The following is an 8,038-nucleotide window of genomic DNA, read 5'->3' on the forward strand; positions in this document are numbered from 1 at the left end:
CGCCTAGCGTGGGAAGAGGCACCAACTCTTTTCTCACAGTGTCTTCTGCGTGTGTCAAGTTCCAAAGTGCAAGTACACTTTGACTTCCTTGTTTTGTGAGTTGTTTACCATGTGGGCCCTATCTTCTCTCCTGAAATTGAAACTGAACCCATTAGTAATGACAAAAGAACCCTTTCACGTTCCTTCTCATCAAGAATGAATTGGATTGCAACTGATGGGTGTCTCTTAGGACACCAAACTTAATTCTTTGGCATATTAATAAATTGGTTTCATCATTGTGTATTTAATGTGTTCATAAGAGTGGAATAACATCAATCTTTTCATTTTCTTTTGATTCCAATTCCTCTGAACTCATTAAACCATGTTCATGTCTTTGCCCAAAGCATTAAGTGCTTTCAAATTGGGTGACTTGGGCTGCTATGTGATCCTTGGTGGTGGCCACACCAAACTTAATCTCTGGGCTTACTCTTCAAAATCAAACTATTAATTGTTTGTAAGCCTAGATTAAATGGTGAGAGGCCACACTAAACTTAGTACTTTAGCTAGTTCTCAACCCATTCACTCATCATTAGTTATGTATTCATCAAGTTACAATTACCAAATAGAAAGAAATAAGAAAGTGTAAAGAAAATCTAGCTATCAAAGCTAATATCAAACTTTCTAATCTACAATTGTAAACTAATCCTAATTACTGAAAATTAAACTATCTAAAGCAACAGAATTTAAGCTACTTCTAAGAAAAGCAATTAAATAAAAAAGGATAAAGTGTTGGGGTGCCTCCCAACTAGCGCTTCTTTATTGTCATTAGCTTGACATTCCTTCATCTTTAGCTTAGCTTGTAGCTCACTCTCTGCTCCTCCAAGGAGCCTCCCAAGTGGTGTTTGAGTCTATGGCCATTAATAGAAAAAGTTCTCTGAGTCTTGTCCTCCATGAGCTCCACATGACCATAGGGAAACACTTTGAGTATGGTGAAAGGTCCTGACCATCGAGACTTGAGTTTTCCAGGGAAGAACTTGAGTCTTGAGTTGTAGAGTAACACCTTCTGTCCTTCAGTGAACTCCCTTCTTGCTATCTTTTGGTCATGCCACCTTTTTGTGTTCTCTTTGTAGATTTTTGCATTCTTATATATTTCTAAACTCTTCCAGCTCATTGAGTTGCATTAATCTCTTTTCTCCAGCAGCTTGCTCATCAAAATTCAGTAGTTTTAGAGCCCAGAAGGCTCTGTACTCCAGTTCAACTGGCAAGTGGCAAGCCTTGCCAAATACCAGTTGGTATGGTGACATGGGGATCTTGAAGGCTATCCTGTAAGCCTATAGAGCATCGTCTAGCTTCTTAGACCAGTCCTTTACTGAGCTTCCAACAGTTTTTTCGAGGATTCGTTTTAGCTCTCTGTTGGAGATCTCGGCTTGCCCGTTGGTCTATGGTGGTATGGAGTTGTCACTTTGTGCTTTACTCCATATCTGAGAAGCAGTGTCTCGAGTTATTTATTGCAAAAATGTGTCCCTCCATCACTAATGAGAGCTCTGGGAACTCCAAATCTGCTGAAGATGTTCCTTCTCAAGAAGCTTATCACAACCTTATTGTCATTTGTTGTAGTGGCTATGGCTTCTACCCACCTTGAAACATAATCAACAGCCACTAATATATAGCTATTTGAGTAGGAGGTTGGGAGGGGTCCCATGAAATCAATTCCCCATACATCAAATAGCTCCAGCTCTAGTATGTATTGATGTGGCATCTCATTCTTCTTGGTTAGATTACCAGCTCTTTGACATTCATCACACCTTGACAGCATTTCCTTGGCATCCTTAAACATTGTTGGCCAGTAAAATCCGGATTGGAGCACTTTTGCTGCTGTCCATTCTCCACTGAAGTGACCTCCATATGCTGACCCATGGCACTGCCATAACACTTTCTATCCTTCTTCATGGGATATACACCTTCTTAGGACTCCATCAGTACACTTTTTGAATAAATAGGGGTAATCCCAGATGTAGTATTTGGCATCCTTGATTAGCTTCCTCCTCATGTGCTTATTGATGTTAGTTGGTAGCTCCCCAATAGCCTTGAAGTTAGCTATGTCTGCAAACCAAGGGGCTACTCGAATCATCATCAATTGTTCATTAGGAAAGCTTTCATTTACTGCTATTTGCTGCATTTCTTCTTCTTGTGGGATCCTTGAGAGGTGGTCAGCTACCTTGTTCTCTGCTCCACTCATATCTTTAATCTCAATATCAAATTCTTGGAGCAGCAGGATCCACCTTATTAGTCTGGACTTAGATTCTTACTTGGTAAGCAAGTATTTGAGTGCTGCATGATCAGTGAACACAATTAATTTTCAGCCAATGAGATATGATGTAAACTTATCAAAAGCAAAAACTATGGCTAAAAGTTCTTTCTCTGTGGTAGTATAGTTCCTTTGATTCTCATTAAGGATCTTGCTAGCATAGTAAATGACATGTAATAGCTTCTCTTTCCTCTGTCCTAGAACAACACCAACAGCAAAATCAAATGCATTACACATTAGTTCAAAGGGAAGATCCTAGCTTGATGGTGCTATAATAGGTGCAGAGGAGAGTTTCTTTTTGAGTTCATCAAAGGCTACCATGCACTCTCTATCAAAAACAAAAGGAGTATTTGAGACAAGTAGGTTGCTAAGGGGTTTTGCAATCTTTGAAAAATCTTTAATAAATCTCCTATAGAACCCAATGTGTCCCAAGAAGCTTCTGATTGCTTTGACATTGCAAGGTGGAGGTAATTTTTCAATTACTTCCACTTTTGCCTTGTCTACTGCTATACCATCTTTTGAAATCTTGTGACCAAGAACCACCCCTTCAGTCACCATAAAATGGCACTTTTCCCAGTTTAAAATCAGGTTGGTCTCTTGACACCTTTTAAGCACAAGAGCAAGATGGTACAAACAATCAGAATATGAGTTCCCAAACACAGAGAAGTTGTCCATAAATACTTCTATGAACTTCTCAATCATATCTGAAAAAATGGAGAGAATGCACCTTTGGAATGTTGTAGGTGCATTGCACAATCCAAAGGGCATTCTCCTATAAGCAAAAACACCATATGGACAAGTAAATGAAGTTTTTTCCTGATCCTTGGGGTCTACAACAATTTGGTTGTAGCCCAAATATCCATCCAAGAAACAATAATACTCATGTCCTGCCAATCTCTCAAGCATCTGGTCCATGAAGGGTAGGGGAAAGTGATCCTTCCGGGTGGCTTCATTAAGTTTCCGGTAGTCAATGCACATACGCCATCCGGTCACTGTCCTTGTGGGTATCAATTCATTCTTCTCATTTGCCACAACAGTGATCCCTCCCTTCTTAGGGACTACTTGCACTGGGCTTACCCAAGGGCTGTCTGAGATGGGGTAGATCACCCCTGCTTGCCATAATTTCAGCACTTCTTTCTGAACCACTTCAGTCATAGTTGGGTTCAGCCTCCTTTGTTGTTGTCTTGAGGGTTTGGCATCCTCTTCAAATAAGATCTTATGCATACACATTGAAGGACTGATCCCCTTTAAATTTGCAAGTGTCCAGCCTATGGCATCCTTGTGTTGTCTCAGCACTTGGATAAGTTCCTCTTCTTGTTCCTTACTCAGACTTGAATTTATGATTACTGGGTAAGTGTTCTTAGCACCCAGATATGCATATTTCAAGCTGGGTGGTAAGGCTTTCAGCTCTAGTTTTGGTGACTCTGCATCTTTGTTATCTGTGGTAGTTGGCATGATTGAGTTTCTCATGGTTGCTTGTGGTAGTTCTCCATCTGGTGCTTGTTCCAGCTCAATGCTTCCTCCACATTGTTCTTCTTCCATGACTTCTTGAACTATCTATTCCGTGGTGTCTACCAGCATGCATTCTCCTATGGATTCTTTGGCGTAACTCATTGCTTTAAAGACGTTGAAGACCATTTTCTCTTCATGCAATCTCAAGACTAGTTTCCCTTTTTGCACATCAATGATGGCTCCAGCAGTAGCTAGAAATGGTCTTCCTAGGATGATTGACGTGTTGGCCTCTTCTTCCATGTCCAGCACAACGAAATCAGCAGGGAAGATGAATTCTCCTACTTTTACTAGCAAGTTGATGAGCGGATAATTTGTACGCTTTTTGGCATTGTTTTTAGTATGTTTTTAGTATGATCTAGTTAGTTTTTAGTATATTTTTATTAGTTTTTAGTTAAAATTCACTTTTCTGGACTTTACTATGAGTTTGTGTGCTTTTCTATGATTTCAGGTATTTTCTGGCTGAAATTGAGGGACCTGAGCAAAAATCTGATTCAGAGACTAAAAAGGACTGCAGATGCTGTTGGATTCTGACCTCCCTGCACTCGAAGTGGATTTTCTGGAGCTACAGAAGCCCAATTGGCGCGCTCTCAACGGCGTTGGAAAGTAGACATCCTGGGCTTTCCAGCAATATATGATAGTTCATACGTTGCCAAAGATTTGATGGCCCAAATCGGCGTTCAAAGTCACCTTCAGAATTCCCAGCGTTAAACGCCGGAACTGGCACAAGGATGGGAGTTAAACGCCCAAACTGGCACCAAAGCTGGCGTTTAACTCCAAGAAGAGTCTCTACACGAAAATGCTTCAATGCTCAGCCCAAGCACACACCAAGTGGGCCCGGAAGTGGATTTTTATGACATTTACTCATCTCTGTAAACCCTATGCTACTAGTTCTAGATATATAGGACCTTTTACTATTGTATTTTAATCTTCGAATCTTCTGATCTTTGGAGTCTTTTGATCTTTAGATCTTTTGATCACTTTGGGAGGCTGGCCATTCGGCCATGCCTAGACCTTGTTCTTATGTATTTTCAACGGTGGAGTTTCTACACACCATAGATTAAGGTGTGGAGCTCTGCTGTACCTCGAGTATTAATGCAATTACTATTGTTCTTCTATTCAATTCCGCTTGTTCTTGTTCTAAGATATCACTTGTTCTTCAACTTGATGAATGTGATGATCCGTGACACTCATCATCATTCTTACCTATGAACGTGTGCCTGACAACCACCTCCGTTCTACCTTAGATTGGGTGGATATCTCTTGGATTCTTTAACCGGAATCTTCGTGGTATAAGCTAGAACTGATGGCGGCATTCAAGAGAATACGGAAGGTCTAAACCTTGTCTGTGGTATTCTGAGTAGGATTCGATGATTGAATGACTGTGACGAGCTTCAAACTCCTGAGGGCGGGGCGTTAGTGACAGACGCAAAAGAATCACTGGATTCTATTCCGGCCTGATTGAGAACTGACAGATGGATAGCCGTGCCGTGACAGGGTGCGTTGAACATTTCCACTGAGAGGATGGGAGGTAGCCACTGACAACGGTGAAACCCTTGCATACAGCTTGCCATGGAAAGGAGTAAGAAGGATTGGATGAAGACAGTAGGAAAGCAGAGAGACGGAAGGGACAAGCATCTTCATACGCTTATCTGAAATTCCCACCAATGAATTACATAAGTATCTTTATCTTTAACTTTATGTTTTATTCATCATTCATAACCATTTGAGTTTGCCTGACTAAGATTTACAAGGTGACCATAGCTTGCTTCATACCAACAATCTCTGTGGGATCGACCCTTACTCGCGTAAGGTTTATTACTTGGACGACCCAGTACACTTGCTGGTTAGTTGTGCGAAGTTGTAGTGATCACAATTTCGTCCACCAAGTTTTTGGCGCCGTTGCCGGGGATTGTTCGAGTATGGACAACTGACGGTTCATCTTGTTGCTTAGATTAGGTATTTTTTTTCCTTCAGAGTTCTTAAGAATGAATTATAGTATTTCAAGGTGATGTTCTTATCATCACCAAAGCTGATTGATTTTCATCAATTTAGCTCTTGAATGCAATGTCCTGCTGAAGCTTGTTCAGCCATGTCTAATTTCTTTAGACAAAAGCTTTAGGCTAACATTGCATGATTCCTGGAATTCTCATTAAGAATTTTGATACCTTTATTTTCTTTTTCCACTTAATTTTCGAAAAAATCCAAAAATATTTCTTGTTTGAGTCTAGAGTCTCATTTTAAGTTTGGTGTCAATTACATGTTTCTGATCCTTTTGCATTCATGCATGTGTCTTCATTAATCTTCAAGTTGTTCTTGATGGTTTCATTGCTCTGATTTTTAAATTCTCTTAACTTGAGTGTTTTGTGTGTCTCATATGCATTCTCATTTTGTTAGTGTCAGTAGTATACAAACTGCTAAGTTTGGTGTCTTGCATGCATTGTTATTTGATTTTAGTTGCATTTTGATTATTCCTCTTTATTAAAAATCCAAAAATATTTTTAATTTGTGTCTTTTCAAGTCAATAATACAGAGAATTTGAAGATTCAGAACATACTACAGAGGAATTACACAGAAAAAGCTGGGCGTTCAAAACGTCCAGTGAAGAAGGACAGACTGGCGTTTAAACGCCAGCCAGGGTGCCTGGCTGGGCATTTAACGCCCAAAAGGGTAGTAGTTTGGGCGTTAAACGCCAGAATGTGCACCATTCTGGGCGTTTAACGCCAGGATGGCACAAGAGGGAAGATTTTGTTTTTAAATCAAATTTTTTTTTAGTTTTCAAAATCTTTTCAAAATCAAATCTTTTTCAAAATCAATTTCTTTCTATTTTCAAAAATACTTGCTATCAATTAATGATTTAATTCAACATTTCAAGTATGTTGCCTTTTCTGTTGAGAAAGGTTTAATGTTTGAATCATATCTTTTCTTGATAGCCAAGTCATTAATTTTTAAAATCAAATCTTTTTTAAAATGTTTTTCAAATCATATCTTCTCAATCACATCTTTTTAAAATCAATCATATCTTCTTAACCACATCTTTTTCAAAATAGTTTTCAATCAAATCTTTTTGATTTCTAATTTCAAAATCTTTTTCAAAAAATCACTTTACTTCTTTCTCAATCATGGTTTTCGAAAATCAATTAGTGTTTTTCAAAATGTTTTTAAAATATTTTACTTAATTTTCGAAAATTTCTTCCCCTCTTCTCACATCCTTCTATTTATGGACTAACACTATTCCTTAATGAACAATTCGAACTCCATCTTTCTTGATAAGTTCGAATTTTCTACTTCTGCCTTCTATTTTTCTTTTCCTCTGACACCTCATGGAATCTCTATACTGTGACATAGAGGATTCCATATTTTCTTGTTCTCTTCTCTTTCATATGAGCAGAAGCAAAGACAAAAGCATTCTTGTTGAGGCTGACCCTGAACCTGAAAGGACCTTGAAGCGAAAGCTAAGAGAAGCTAAGGCACAATTCTCTGTAGAGGACCTAACAGAAATCTTCAAAGAAGAAGAACCCATGGCAGCCGAAAACAACAACAATGCCAACAATGCAAGGAAGGTGTTGGGTGACTTTACTGCGCCTACTCCCGACTTCTATGGGAGAAGCATCTCTATCCCTGCCATTGGAGCAAACAACTTTGAGCTTAAGCCTCAATTAGTTTCTCTAATGCAACAGAATTGCAAGTTCCATGGACTTCCATTGGAAGATCCTCATCAGTTTTTAGCTGAATTCTTGCAAATCTGTGACACTGTCAAGACTAATGGGGTTGACCCTGAGGTCTACAGACTTATGCTATTCCCTTTTGCTGTAAGAGACAGAGCTAGAATATGGTTGGACTCACAACCTAAAGAAAGCCTGAACTCTTGGGAAAAGCTAGTCAATGCCTTCTTGGCAAAGTTCTTTCCACCTCAAAAATTGAGTAAGCTTAGAGTGGAAGTCCAAACCTTCAGACAGAAGGAAGGAGAATCCCTCTATGAAGCTTGGGAAAGATACAAACAATTAATCAGAAAGTGTCCCTCTGATATGCTTTCTGAATGGAGCATCATAGGTATTTTCTATGATGGTCTCTCTGAACTATCCAAGATGTCTTTGGATAGCTCTGCTGGAGGATCTCTTCATCTGAAGAAGACACCTACAGAAGCTCAAGAATTAATTGACATGGTTGCAAATAACCAATTCATGTACACTTCTGAAAGAAATCCTGTGAACAATGGGACAAATAAAAAAAAAGGAATTC

The 8,038-nt window shown here is 39.2% G+C and overlaps 1 non-coding gene across 1 annotated transcript; it reads right to left on the reverse strand.

The window, feature by feature from the left end:
• Positions 1-7,722: 7,722 nt before the first annotated feature.
• On the reverse strand, positions 7,723-7,830 carry LOC112793127 (small nucleolar RNA R71). Its single transcript, XR_003197836.1, has one exon. It is a non-coding gene; the product is annotated as a small nucleolar RNA R71 (small nucleolar RNA).
• Positions 7,831-8,038: the final 208 nt, after the last annotated feature.

The sequence above is a fragment of the Arachis hypogaea genome, chromosome 3 (genome assembly GCF_003086295.3).
Source record: "Arachis hypogaea cultivar Tifrunner chromosome 3, arahy.Tifrunner.gnm2.J5K5, whole genome shotgun sequence".
Taxonomy (NCBI): domain Eukaryota; kingdom Viridiplantae; phylum Streptophyta; class Magnoliopsida; order Fabales; family Fabaceae; genus Arachis; species Arachis hypogaea.